At 42.4% G+C, this 15,663-nt stretch overlaps 1 protein-coding gene across 1 annotated transcript in view; it reads left to right on the plus strand.

Annotated features, from left to right (window-relative positions):
- Nucleotides 1-2,979: 2,979 nt before the first annotated feature.
- LOC133385888 (uncharacterized) overlaps nt 2,980-15,663 on the plus strand; it is a 66,172-nt gene continuing 53,488 nt past the window's right edge. The window contains exon 1 of the mRNA XM_061629496.1: nt 2,980-3,238. The gene's annotated coding sequence lies outside the window, so the exon portion shown is untranslated. The remainder of the gene's footprint in view (nt 3,239-15,663) is intronic.

A 15,663-nucleotide genomic window follows, 5' to 3' on the forward strand; every position in this document is an offset into this window, starting at 1 on the left:
GATTGCACAGGAGTAAATCCCACTGAACTCGAAAAGCATGCAAATGATCAAACCTGCCTCCCCCTCCTCCTCCCTCTTATCCCCTCACTCTTGCCCCTTCCTCCCCCCCTTACCCTCCCCCTCCTCTTCCAATCCCCTCCTTCCCTCTCCCCCTCCTCCCCCATGGTTAGTTTTACCTATCTTAAGCATGATTGCATGGGAGTAAATCCCATTGAACTCAATAAGCATATAAATGATCAAACCTACCCTACCCTCCTCCTCCCTCCCATCACTTCCCTTTTGCCCCTTTCCTCCCCCTTTCTTCACCCGTCCCCCCTCCCTCTCCCCCTCCCCTTCCCCTTCCAATCCTCCCTTCCCCCTCCCACTCCTTCTGCTCCCCTTTCCCCTTGTTCCTTCCCTCTACTCTCCCCCTCCTCCTCCCCCATGGTCAGTTTTACCTGTCCTAGCCATGATTGCACGGAAGTAAATCCCACTGAACTCAATATGCATGCAAATGATCAGACCTGCCTTTCTTCTTCTTCTCCTCTGCTCTCCCTTCTTCCTCCCCTCCCCTCTTACTTTTTCCTCCTCCTCTGCCTGCTCCAGGCCTCCCTTCCACTCCAGGCCTCCCTCCCCATGCTCAGTTTTACCTATCCTAAGCATGATTGCATGAGAATAAATCCCACTGATCATGCAGATGATCAATCCATTCTCAGCAAACTTGCACAGGATCCCATATCTTACCTCCCAGATTAAAAAGCAGGGAAATTCACTAATCGGTTAAAAAAAACCCTTATTGCCAGCAGATATTTCTATCAAACTTTAAAAAGCAGGGAAATTGGGCAGCTATAGTGAATGCACCAGGAGAACAGGAGACCTGACCTCGTCTCTGAGATATTGTATTGCCCTACAAATTGGTAAAAATGCAAACACAATTTGGGCTGGTCGTTCACAGTCTAGTCCACTTCCTGTGTAGCTTGGAAGAATTTGGTAATGTGCCTCTGAGCACATGGTGAGTGGCAACACCTGCAATCAGCCCAAATAACAGAAACAAGACATGTGCTGTACTGATCTTGTTTTAGCAGGGAGGAAGCAACAATATTAAGACAGTTGATAGAGTTCAGATAGTCACTTTAAATATGTTTGATTTACTTTGCAATTTTAGTGAAGATTAGTAAATCATTCTCTTTTGCTTCTGTTTCTGTGAATATGTGAAGTACAGCAACACTTTACAACACTAAGAAAAAGTTCCAGAAACAATTGTGGAATAATGGCATTGACTGTTCTGCAGAATAGTTTCCAATGGACATGAGGAGTGTCTCACTCTGGACAAGATAAAGCAACAGGAGGTGAAATATATTCTAGCAAAATTCTAGGCGTGCTCTGTGTTTTTAATTGACCATGCCCACCTTTTCTTAAGTGGAGTAGTTTAAGCATAGCAGGCTGAAAACATGCATCTTGGGCAGGCCAAGTTTGTTTTTTCCAACATCTAGAGTCACTGGTTAGGTAGCAACATATTGCAATCCATCTGATTTTACATCAAACTGCAGTTTCAGAGTCAACCGTTAATGCACCCAAAATAGAAACAGAACATAACCTCCAGTTTGAAACACAAAAGGCTGTCTTCACCATCATATGACATTGACCAATAAAAAGGCTTTGAAATTAATAAAAATAAATTTGACACAGATTTCTAGGATGAATAATAAAAGAAATATCATTTTCTAGGTTAGATTCTCTGTAGAAACAGTAGTAACACAGAAAAGAAGCAAAGTAAGAAGAACACCAACAAACATACAAAACTGTAATTTTCCTTCTTTGGAGATGGCAAGTGTTGCCATCACTCACCAGATGCTCAGAGGCACATGTTACCAAATTCTTCCAAACTATACAGGAAGTGGATTGGACTGTGAAAGACCAACCCAAATTGTGTTTGCATTTTGACAAATTTGTAGGGCAGTCCAATATCTCAGAGAGGAGGTCAGGTCTCCTGATGCCCTGGTGCATTCACTATAGCTGCCCAACTTCCCTGCTTTTTAAAGTTTGATAGAAATACCTGTTGGCTATAGGTACGTTCTTAAACCACAAGGTTTTTTGCCTGTTAGTGAACATACTTACATTTATAGTTATTGAATACATTTTTTCCTGTCTACCAAATTTGTTCAACATCACCAAAATTATAACCTGGTGATTCTCAAACTGTAGGCTGAGTCCCACCAGCAGCTTGAGAGGTGATTAAGTGTGCTTTGAAAAATGCATCCACCACATCTTGGAGTGGGGAGGCACCATGCAGCACTGATTTTTTCCCATCACTATGTGGATAGTAGGATGATCCTGATTGGAAAAGTAAGGATGAACTAGGATTCTTTAATCCTGCCCATGCTACAGCTCATAGATGCAGGGGGATCTCTGAAGCATCACCCTTACCCAGAAAGCACACTCTAATCCCTTCTCTGCTAAATAGGCATAAGACAAACCAGGATGCTACAAGGCAGCCCTACAACTGCACTTTTGTGTGTCAGTGAAGTGTGCTCCAATTTTAATTCAGGAGTAAAAAAACCCTTTGTACTACATGAATCAACACTTTGTAAAACTGAATTTGCAAAGATTGGAGGAGTCAGAATTGTAATTGAGGGGGGGGCATATATAAGAATTGCCTGTCTTTTCTCCCTGCAAAAAAGTCGGCACCTTTCCTTTATTTTAAGAGCCCAAGGTTTTTTTTTACCGTTATATCAATAATATTCTTTGACCAGCCAAAGCTTCATACATTAGTTAAATGTATTATTAAATAATTATACTTATTAGTCATTTTTTACTAAAAGGTCTCCCAGTGACATATTTGAACATATAAACATAAATAACATGTAGTTGTTAAGCATTACCACATGAGAGCAGTATTGCATTTAAAAAAAGGTAAAGGTGTCCCCGCACTTGTAGTGCGAGTCGTTTCCGACTCCTAGGGTGACCTCTTGCGACGTTTACTAGGCAGACCATATATATGGGGTGGGATTGCCAGTTCCGTCCCCGGCCTTTCTTTACCCCCCAGCATATGCTGGGTACTCATTTTACCGACCTCGGATGGATGGAAGGCTGAGTAGACCTTGACCCCTTTTTACTGGAGATTCAACTTCCTCCTTCCATTGGAATCGAACTCCAGCCATGAGCAGAGCTTCGGCTGCGTTACCACCACTTACCACTCTGCACCACAGAGATTTAAAAGAGATTCAAGAGATTTAAAAGAGATTCAAATTTCACAGAGGTAGGTTAACTTCCGTTAGTTTAAATGAGGTTTTCTGGAGAACAACACAAAAATACACTCTGAAATGTTTTCATGGTATGTATTGAGTCTTGCAGATACCACCAGGATGATTAAATAGTAGACTTGCCACTTGCCATCCAGGAGTTGGACTTGCCATCCAGGGTTACAACACTTTTTCTGGTCTGTTCATTTAATAAAATGCCAACATAACTCCCTAATCCTCCCATATTTGCTTTCATTTTGACCAGCACTTGTAAGCTTTCTCTTGGCTATTTTACATGTTACTGTATCAGTTGGGGAAGGGCCATAGCTCAGTGGTAGAGCATCTGCCTTGCAGAAGGTCCCACGTTCAGTCTCTGGCATCTCAAGGAAGGGCTGGGAGAGACTGCTGCTGAAACACTGAAGAGCCACTTGTGGTCATAGAATCACAGAATAGCAGAGTTGGAAGGGGCCTATAAGACCATTGAGTCTAACCCCCTGTTCAGTGCAGGAATCCAACCCATTCAGTGTAGAGCAGTGGTTCCCAACCTTTATGAGAACGGAACCCCCTTTGTAAGCTCAAAAATTTATGTGACCCCCCCATGCTACTTGTAATTTTAGTCTCTGTTAATTGGAAAAAAAGGTGCATGGCAAAATCACATCTCCACATATCCTTTTCCAGATAGGGACGTGTTGCTTTCTTTTCTTAATGCAAAGGTCCAATCAAATTGGTATCCCCCTCCCCCCCACACACAGCCTGAAGATGTACAGTCCTGTCTCCCAACACCAGTGGGTCACAGTGTTGGACTAAGAACCAGGTTCAAATCCCCCCCAGCCATGAAGCCCACTGGGTGACCTTGAGCCAGACACAGTCTCTCAGCCTGACCTATCTCAAAGGGTTGGTGTAAGGATAAAATGGAAAGAGGGGACACCATGTGCACCACCTTGAGCAACTTGGGGGAAAGATGGAATATAAATGCAATAATTAAATAAATAAATACATTTCTACTGCAATACCAGGATCCCAGCCAGCCAACCTGCTGAGCTTTTTTTTGTTTTTTTAAAAATAATAATAATAAGCAGCAATATGGTGGTGATGGGGATGCTAGATTGTGCACTGCAGACACCACTGTGAGCAGATTGAGGAGGGGGGTTAGTGCTTTTAGGCGTTGGGATGATCATCAGAACTAATGACTTGGTTAGTGCGCACTTGGGGAATGAGAGTGGAGCAGAAGACAGATTCGTGTATGCACACACACAAACACACCTGCCCCTCCTGCAAGCATCTGCAGGCAGGCATGCATTTGGGCACATGGGAGGCGGGAAGCCCTCAACTGCTGCAGCATCTTGGAGACAGAGATTGGGGGGGCAGAGTGTAGATGAAAGAAAGGAGGGCCACTGGCACACACACGTAGCCTCAGAAATAGACGGCAAGCAAGTCCTGAGCATCCTCAATGCTGCTTGGCTCTGTCTGGGCAGAAGGCGAGATTTAGGCAGCCTCGCAAATAAGAATATTTTTTAAAAGGTGACAGTGAAGCAGGAGCCAAGAAAGACAGGCAGGATGGCTGCCAGGAGGAAGGGGGGAAGTGGCCTTTCCTTGCAGCCTTGCTTCTTTTTGCTTCACAAAAAGTCCTCTCCTCTCGTTCTGACCAAGGGCATCAGCAGCAGCGGCAGTGCGAGGAGACGGGAGTCGGTGATAGTAACCCTCTCCTTTTCCTGGTAGCTCTGTCCTCAGCCTCCTTCGGCATCTGCCATGTGTTTCATAGGCAGACGCCTGCCCAAAATGTGCCTGAAAGACACTCTGCAGCTTCAGCAAAAGTCCTCCCCTCTCATTTCGAGCAAGGGGGAGGTGTCATCTGCAGTGGCAGTGGAGAGCAGACAGCGTTCAGGAAGTGAAGACTTTTTTAAAAAATTAATAATTCATTTCTTTACTCTTTGCGGCCCCCTCTGGATTTCTTCACAGCCCCCCTGGGGGTCATGGCCTCCAGGTTGGGAATCACTGATGTAGACAATACTGAGCTAGATGGACCAATAGACTGACTCAGTATAAGGCAGCTTACTGTGTTTCTATATGTAAAACTGAATGTAGCTACTCCATTCTGACTGAACATGGGTAAGGCTGCACCATCGTGCCTACCATCTGACAGTGGTAGTAGCGAAGGAAGATTACTTCTCTACCATCATTGCATCTGCAAGTAGCCACCCAACAGAGCTTTCCCTACTGGTAAATGGGGTTTTGTCATCTGGCCAAGAGAGTGTTGCTGTGACACCCTCAGAGGTCTGCTGTAACAACATCACAAGGCACTTTAGGGACAAAATAGCTCAGATTCAGACAGAGCTGTGTGCCACAGAGCAAGTCCAATGGAGGCATCCAGAACACTGTCTTTTCCATCTGTACTGGATCAGTTTCAGTTATAGCTGTGGTGGACAAGCTGTTTGAAGAAACATGGCTGACCACCTGCCCCCTTGACCCTTGCCATCTTGGCTCCTTAGAACTACCTATAGGGGATTGACTGGGTGGGTCCTGGGAGTGATTAATGCTTCACTGGAGGAGGGGGATGTAACATCTGCCTTGAAGGAGGTGCATCCCCTCCGTAACCCAGAGGCGTTAACTATCATCCAGTGGTGAATATCCCCTTTTTGGGCAAGGTGCTCCAGAAGGTAGTGGCAGTCCAGCTTCAATCATGCTTGGATCAGTTCCAGTCTGTTTCAGGTCTGGCCATGGCACTGAAAGCACTTGGTCACCTTGGTTGATGACATCTGTAAGGAGAGGGGAGGGAATGTAACCTTGCTTGTTCTGCTTGATTTCTCAGTGGCTTTTGATATTGTTGACAATGGTATCTTTTGAGGGCACTGTGCTTCATTGGTTGCACTCATACCCCCAGAGCCACTTCCAAAAAGTAGCTATGATAGGTTACTGTTTGGCACCATGGGAGCTGTCCTGTGGTGGTCGCAGCGTTCCATTTTGTCCCCCATGCATTCACTTATATGAAGCCACTGGGCGCTCTTTTCAGGAGTTTTGGGGTGAAATGCCATCAATATGTAGATGACACCCAGTTCTACTTCTCTATTCCATCTGAGAGGTGGTTGAGGTGTTGAACTGGTGCTTGGAGATGCTGATGGGCTGGATGATGGGCCAATAAATTGAGGCTGAATCCTGAAAAGACAGATGTGTCCACGGGTCTCATGTCCGTGAGGTGGGGAAGCAACCTGTTCTAGACGGAGTTGCTCTCCTTTGAAAAGAGTAGGTCCACAGCCTGGTGGCTACTCTTGGATCCAACATTGTCACTGGAGGGTCAGGTGGCATCAGTAGCTAGAAGTGCCTTTTTCCAGCTCTAGCTGGTTCACCATCTTCAGCCCCTTTTGGACAGAGACGACTTGGCCACAGTACTCCATGCTCTGGCAGCTTCCTGATTGGATTATTGCAATGCGCTCTATGTGGAGCTGCCCTTAATGACTTGGAAACTTCAACTAGTCCAAAATGCAGCCGTCAGATTACTGTCTAGAGTTTCCTTTAGAATGCATATAACCCCCATTTTGAAATAGTTGCATTGGTTGCAAGTTTGTTTTCAGGCCCAATTCATGTTAGTATGTATGTATGTGTGTGTATTTATTTATTTATTTATTGCATTTGTATACAGCCCCATAGCCGAAGCTCTCTGGGCAGTTTACAACAATTAAAAACATTAAAACCAAATATACAAAATTTAAAAACACATTTTAAAAAAGCAATTTAAAAACACTTGCTAAAATGGCTGGGAGAAGAGGAAAGTCTTGACCTGGCGCCAGAAAGATAACAGTGTTGGCGCCAGGCACACCTCATCAACTAAGTCATTCCATAATTTGGGGGCCACCACTGAGAAGACCCTCTCCCTTGTTGCCACCCTCCCAGCTTCCCTCCGAGTAGGCACCCTTAGGAGGGCCTTTGATGTTGAGCGTAGTGTACGGGTGGGTTCATGTCAGGAGAGGTGTTCCATCAGGTATTGTGGTCCTAAGCCATGTAAGGCTTTATAGGTTAAAACCAGCACTTTGAATCGAGCTTGGAAACATACAGGCAGCCAATGCAAGCAGGCCAGAATCGGTTTTATATGTTCGGACCGTCTGGTCCCTGTTACCAATCTGGCCACTGCATTTTGCACAAGCTGCATTTTCTGAACCATCTTCAAAGGCAGCCCCATGTAGAGCGCATTGCAGTAATCTAACTTGGAGATTACCAGAGCATGGACAACTGAAGCCAGGTTATCCCTGTCCAGATAGGGGCGTAGCTGGGCCACCAACTGAAGTTGGTAGAAGGCACTCCGTGCCACCGAGGCTAGCTGAGCCTCAAGTGACAGAGATGGTTCTAGGAGAACCCCCAAGTAATGAACCTGCTCCTTCAGGTAGAGTGCAACCCCATCCAGGACAGGTTGGACATCCACCATCTGGTCAGAAGAACCACCTACTAGCAGCATCTGTCTTGTCTGGATTGAGCCTCAGTTTATTAGCCCTCATCCAGTCCAGTGTCGCAGCCAGGCACTGGTTCAGCACATTGACAGCATCACCTGAAGAAGATGAAAAGGAGAAACAGAGCTGTGTGTCATCAGCATACTAATGGCAACATACTCCAAAGCTCTGGATGACCACACCCAACGGTTTCATGTAGATGTTGAGCAGCATGGGGGACAGAACTGACCCCTGTGGAACCCCATACTAGAGAGTCCAGGGTGCTGAGCAATGTTCCCCAAGCACCACCTTCTGGAGCTGACCCGCCAAGTAGGAGGGGAACCACTGCCATGCAGTCCCTCCCACTCCCAACTCAGCCAGTCTTCCCAGAAGGATACCATGTTCGATGGTATGGAAAGCCGCTGAGAGATCAAGGAGAATCAACAGAGTCACACTCCCCCTGTCTTAAGTAGGTTTGTGGATCTGTTGGAGCCTATTATTACTTTTCTTGAAGAAAAGAAAAGATTCTATCCTCAACTGGAAAATGATGAATGGATGCAAGATCTAATGTTCCTTACTGATATAATGAATCATCTACAAACTCTCAACTTGGCACTCCAGGGGAAGGACAAGTTTGTTTCTGATCTTACTCAGACAATTTTCAGCTTTCAGAATAAAATAAGAGTTTTTAAAAGACACATATTGTCAAGAAGCTTCAGTTACTTTCCCAATCTCAAAAGGAGAGTAAATACATTCCCTGATATTGAAATAAAAGACCACAAACTGGAAGAATACAAAGATAAATTACAAGGACTGCTTGATAATTTCCTAGACAGATTTGAGGACTTGCAGAAGCTGAAGCCACGCTTCGCCTTTCTTGTAAATCCATTCATGGTTGATGTGATCAATGATGGTTGTCCAATTCTCGAACCTCTGGTTACAGAATCATCTGCTGTGGAAATGGAACTAATAGAATTACAGGAGGACCTGGGTCTAAAGATGATCCATAAATCCCAGTCTACAACTGAGTTCTGGAAGCAAGTTCCAGAAATAAAATATCCTGAAGAAAACCAGTGTGCAACTCATCTCAATTTTCAGCACAACATACTGCTGTGAATCACTGTACTCTGTAATGAAGTTTATGAAGTCGAAGCATCATGCTATCCATACAAATCAACATCTGACGGAGCTAATTCGTACATCCTTGACAACATATCAGCCAGATTTTCAACGACTCACAGCCAAGATGGAGACTCATAAGACCTCTACTAGCAGTAAATAGCCTGATAATTGCAGCAATGTCTGTTTGTGTCATAAAAATATTATGATAAGACTATAATTTTGTAAGGTGGTATCTGATTAAAATATCTCTAATTTTATTAGTTTACATATTTTCCTCCATGTTTTGACCAGATATTTACTAAGACAAATAAATATCATTAAAATATCTGTTTTTACCCCTTTTATTTGCATATTTTTCTTAGATGTTTCCGTAGTTCATTACCGTATTAAATATGCTCAATATAGTTAAAACAATAATCATTCAGGATTTTGAAAACATTTGGTATAGACATGTGTACTTTGTGATTATTGAAACTAATACAAATTAACAGTTTAAAAACTACATACATGAATAAATATATATAAAATTTTTGTAACAAAATGTGCATGTAACAGTAAAAATGTGTGTGTAATATTTGTTCATTTCTTGCGGCTCTCAAGCATCTGAAGTTTATCGTATGTGGCTCTTACGTTAAGCAAGTTTGTCCACCCCTGCTCTATACAATGTATTATCTACTCTTTAGACATGTACAGGGCCTATTCAACACTTCCCAACCTTTGAGTGCAATATTTTTACTCACAGCCTGGGCACTCCACAGTATCCCACCCTTATCTCTGGGTGATACCCCAAACTCCCCAAATATAGTTACTGCTAGGTTGTATGTGAGGCAATCCTTTCCTTCAAGGGATACCCTTATGGTATAATGCTGCCACCAGTTTCAGAATGAAACACCTTTATAGTATTTGGCAAGAGTCGCTGCAAATTAAGAGTTTTCATTTCAGTACCATTTGTTTTTAGAGGAAGGCACCCTTGTGTGTGTGTGTGTGTGTGTGTGTGTGAGCACACACACTGTAAATTGTGTTCCTTTCCCAAGCCTGAAAGTAATCTGGGTCCTCCCTTTGCTAACTTGAAACTGAATGACAGACAATCTCTTGCTTTCTCCCATGTAGGCGGTGGAAGATCTAATACAATTTGGGAGCAGGAGGCATGAAGAGGAGATTTGGTGGGTGCACTGGGCAGAAAGAAAGCCCTTTCAAAATAGTAACAGCAAGAGATAGTGGGAAACAATTGAAACAGAAAGGGATTTGCCTCCCAGTTTGACAAATTCAATGGAATTGGGAGTAATCAGTGGCTCCCAACTTTAGTATGCACTATGTTACATGTAACAGCCCAGATGTGTATTTTTCTTGCACTTGTGGGGGTCCATTAACTTTGCCCTTTTGCACATCCACAAACCTACACATGCATGGGAATTAAATAATATATACACATCTGCACTCTTCCAAAAAAGCGCGCAAAAAGTAAATGACCGTTATGGACCAATCACTGAAAAGAGGTGGGCTTAGGGGAGTGGCCTGTCAAGAAAGCTTGAATTAGACATGGCTTTGTGGCAAAGAATTGTGGGGTTTCATCTTGTCTAAAATGGGGCCTCTGTGTGAAAGCAATGATTTTGCCGTTTGGTTTCACAGCTGAAGCTAGTTAGGAGGGCTGGGCTAGAACACCTGCTTATCAATTAAAGGCCTGGTAAGGCCTGGAAAGATTCAGGGAGGATGTGCCAGTTAGGTGCGAAGACTTGAAGAAGCATTGCATCATGAGGAAGCCCCCTCATTGGCTAATTAGTTTTGGACTGTTACTAAGGGATTTTCCATAAGTATAGGAATGAAATCTTTAGCTTTTGTTCCCATGGGTTCCATCTTGCCTAAAGGTGGATACCTGTGTGGGTTCCGTTTCCATCTACTGTCCGGACTATACTTCTCTGAGGAGTTGTGGCACTATACAACAGATACTTCTTTGTAAGTATAGAACAGGTTAGCTAGATTTATTGTTTTGTAATTGAACTCTCTGTATTTTACCTTGCCCTTTGAATGTGGGTTTTAAGGAACCATTTTGCTGCTGTTAATTGTGCACTTATATTTAATAAAGCTACTTCTATTTACCAGTGTGTGTTCTTTTCAGGAGGAGTTTGGCTCTGAATCTACTATGTATTTGGTTATTTGCCTAAGGCTCCAGGACAAGGAGTGCTCTTTTGGCTCTTGTCTTTTGAAATCCTTGGCAGGTTGATTCCTGGTGCTCTGGGTTTCCCCTTGACTCAGACTGGTTGCCAGTCAAGGTTTGCAGTCTACCTACCTTGCAGGGTTGTTGTTGTTACTCAGCCCTGACAAGGGAGACTTTTGCCAGGATCGATTGCCCTGGGTTTGGGAATTGAGTCCTGGGACTAAGCTGGGGGCCAGGCTGGTGGCACGGGTTCATGACATTTCAGCCATAAACAACTATGCAGATTTTGTAATTTTCTGCAAACACATACCTGCATAGCAGCACAAAACTTTGTAGAAGACTATTTCATATTTTAATGATGGTTGATATAAGAAGCACTAACAAAGGATGAGGTGTGTCATAGAGACACGAGGAAATTTAGACTTTGCTGGACATTTGGTGAGAACAGAAGATTCAAGAGCAAATAGATGCTAATCACCACAACTTCCTTCCTCCAAGATTATAGGCTGTGAAATGGTCAGTGAAGTATCACTCTAATCCAAAGTGTGTGTGGTTGGAATATTGGTGTGTTGTGAGCCATAGCTCCAAATTTGGGAGTGACAGAGAGCTACCTGTCCATATTATGCAGAACTCCACAGCGTTTGTTTGTTTATATCCCACCCTTCCTCCCAGTAGGAGCCCAGGGCTGTATCACGTAGATGCAGCAATTAGGACAAAGCACATTGCTAGAAGCATGACAATAGTAAGGATCCTGACACCATTTGCTAAGAACACTGTCCCTGAATGTTCTATTTATTTTATTAATGAATGCAATTAATCTTAAGGATTATGATTAGATACAAATACTTGTTACTAGTAGGGATGTAGTTCGCTTGTTGATGCCCGTTCAGTTGGCATTTTGCCAAACTGCCACCATTCCATTATCTTCTGCTTTTACAAGACCTTATAAGTCCTTTTCTATTGCTGAAAAATAACTTTGTTTTAATTCTTTCTACTGATATTTTCATTCCTTCTACACATGGTCTGTGTATTTTTTATTCAAATGTAAATAAGGCAGGTAATTGCTCATCAAGTAGGTCTCTTGCCTCAGGCTTCCTGTCTGTCCAAGGGCAGTCAACTAAATCCCCCCCACGTGCAATTAAACAAGGCTTGTGCAATTGATTTTTTTTCAGCTATGTGATGTAATTTTGAAAGTTGAAAACCTAACCACTGCTGAGTTCTTGTCCTTGTATTTAGACTGTTTGAAATTAACCAGCCGAAACCTTATATTGATGGATCCAACATCAGCACACAGCAATGTTGACCATTTTTTTAAAAAGATTCTTCCTTCGCCCTGCCCTCTCCCATACCTCTCCTGGGTCGGTCTTTCACTGTCCATTGTACTGTTGGGTTGGCCTGACTGGTTTTTGCTTGCCTGAGGCAACAGTCTTGTAAATGAAATAACAAAACTGAGCCATTTCATTGTTTGGAGTGTCTCACATTAACACAGTTACTCATTCACACTATCAACAACATATTTCAAAGAGATTTTTCCTCTCTTTGCTGTCTTCAGAAACTCCAGCCAGTTGCTGACTAGTTCCCTCAGCTAGCCTACCTCACATGGTTGTTGTAGGGATGAAATGAGGAGGGGAAGAACTGTGTAAGTCACCTTCAGCTCCTTGGAGAAAAGATGGGATTTAAATGCAATTATTAATAATTATGATAATGTGAGTCAGTCTGTTCACATGTTTTGAAAAGAAAAAGGCAAATTGAACTGGTGGATAATAGAAAGTTGTATATGGGGTGTGCTGCACAGAGCAGTCTCCAGGTCTCCTTATATTAAAAAGTAGTCTAATAATTATTACATGCTGTCAGCGAAGATGGAATGGTGATGATCAACTCCCTTCCACATACAAACTATGATGGTGATGGTTGCTTAGAATTCAACACAGTGAAACTGAATGAAAGCATAAAACACATAATGCATCAGTGACTTCCAGAAAGTTACTTGCATAAGGCTAGAATAACACTGTTTATTTGTTTGTGATTGTCCAAAAAGCAAAACAAAATCCAGACTTTGTTCAAGGTACAACATACAAATACATCATGTTTGGTATGGACTATGGAGTCAGTTCCTCCTCTAGGATGCACAACTTAACTTGGTGAGGGGGTCTGAGAGTGTTGAAGAAACAGAGAACAATGCCATCAGGAGTTTAGACTAAGAGGCTAGACTCCTAGCAGGGGCACCCAAGGCTGAATGGACAAAGCTGAGACACCAGACTAGGATGCATCCAGACTCAGGGGAAGGCAATGGTAAAACACCTCTTAATATCTTTTACCATGAAAACCCTATGAATAGACTATCCAAAATGCAACATGAGATAGTACTGGAAGATGAGACAACAACAAAGCAATCAAAATGCCAAACTACAATTTAAATAACATCCCAGAAGAATTTAAAGATCAAATAAGGAACAGATTTGAGGCTTTAAACCTAGCTGATAGAGAACCATAAGAACTATGGATTGAAGTCAGAGACATTATCAGGGAAGAATGCAAAATGACAATACCTCGAATTAAAAAGAGAGAAAGATCTCAATGGATGCCTGATGAAACTCTTAAAATAGTTAAAGAAAGAAGGAAAGCAAAAGCAAAGGGAGACAAAAACACAGTTAGAACCCTAAATGCAATAACACAGCTACTAGTATGTAGGGACAAAGAGAACTACTACAATAATTATTGTACAGAAATAGAAGAGGATAATAAAAAAGGTAGAACAAGAGCCCTATTCCAAAAGATTAGAAAAAAATGGAAGGGAAATTGAAATCAAGAGTAGGGATGTTGAATAATCAACAAGGGAACTCACTGATGGACCGACATAAAATAAAAGGAAGATGGAAGCAATACACCGAAGAATTATATAAAAGAGATGCAAGGATGACAGGAGGAACCGTATGAAGAAGAACCAGAAATTTTAGAATGTGAGGTGGAAGCTGCACTTAAAATACTTGGAAGAAACAAATCACCAGGAATATATGGTGTACCAATAGAGTTCCTACAAGTTACTCAGATGGAATCAGTCCAAATTTTGACAAAAATTTGTCAACAAATATGGAAAAGAAAACAATGGCCCACAGACTGGAAGCGTGCAATATACGTCCCAATTCCAAAGAAAAGGGATCCCAGGGAATGCAGTAATTATCAAACTATTACCTTAATATCCCATGCAAGTAAAGTAATGCTCAAGATTCTACAACAAAGGTTCTGACCATATATAGAGCGAGAAATGCCAGATATCCAGGCTGAATTTAGAAAGGGATGAGGTACCAGAGATCATACTGCAAACGTAAGTTGGATAAAGGAACGGACCAAGGAATTTCAGGAGAAAATCATCCTGTGTTTTATAGATTACAGCAAAGCCCTTAATTGCATAGATAATGAAAAACTATGGAATGCTTTAAGAGAAATCGGGGTGCCACAGCATCTGATTGTCCTGATACGCAACCTATACGCTGGATAAGAGGCTACTGTAAGGACAGAATATGGAAAAAATGATTGGTTCCCTATCGGGAAGGGTGTGAGACTGGGGTGTATTTTATCACCCTGCTTATTTAATCTATATGCAGAACATATAATACGGAAAGCGGTTTGGATCAAGAAGAAGGAGGTGTGAAAATTGGACAGGCAAATATTAATAATTTAAGATATGTAGACGATACCATACTACTAGCAAAAACCAGTAATGACTTGAAACGAATGCTGTTGAAAGTTAAAGAGGAAAGCACAAACGCAGGATTACAGCTGAAAGTCAAGAAGACTAAAGTAATGACAACAGAAGATTTATGTAACTTTAAAGTTGACAATGAGGACATTGAACTTGTCAAGGACTATCAATACCTCGGCACAGTCATTAACCAAAAGGGAGACAATAATCAAGAAATCAGAAGAAGGCTAGGACTGGGGAGGGCAGCTATGAGAGAACTAGAAAAGATCATCAAATGCAAAGATGTATCACTGAACACCAGGATCATTCAGACCATGATATTCCCTATCTCTGTGTATGGATGTGAAAGTTGGACAGTGAAAAAAGTGGATAAGAGAAGAATCAACTCATTTGAAATGTGGTGTTGGAGGAGAGTTTTTCAGATACCATGGACTGTGAAAAAGACAAATAATTGGGTGTTAGAACAAATTAAACCAGAACTATTACTAGAAGCTAAAATGATGAAACTGAAGTCATCATACTTTGGACATATAATGAGAAGACATGATTCACTAGAAAAAACAATAATGCTGGGAAAAACAGAAGGGAGTAGAAAGAGGAAGAACAAACAAGAGATTGATTGAATCTATAAAGGATGCCACAGACCTGAACTTACAAGATCTGGCGGTTTACAACAGATGCTATTGGAGGTCGCCAATTAATAGGGTCGCCATAAGTCGTAATTGACTTGAAGGCACATCACACACACACACACACGTGGAGTCACTTATCCTCCTATCCTCCTGAGCCGTACTTTGTCCTCTGTCATCATGAGTGAGTGGGTCTGTGAAGTTCACCCAGAGATGTGATTCTGAGAGAAATGATTCTATAAGAATCCATCCCTCTTCCCCCCTGCCACACAACCAGAGACACAGCAACATAAAAAACATGACCCTGAGGCTGAGTTCACAACCCATACTGAGACCATCCAAAAGCCAACACACACGCACAATTGCAAGAAGTCTTTCTACAGCTCACTAACTTGACTGTTGCTGGGCAAAAATA

This window comes from Rhineura floridana, chromosome 1 (assembly GCF_030035675.1).
Source record: "Rhineura floridana isolate rRhiFlo1 chromosome 1, rRhiFlo1.hap2, whole genome shotgun sequence".
Lineage (NCBI taxonomy): Eukaryota > Metazoa > Chordata > Lepidosauria > Squamata > Rhineuridae > Rhineura > Rhineura floridana.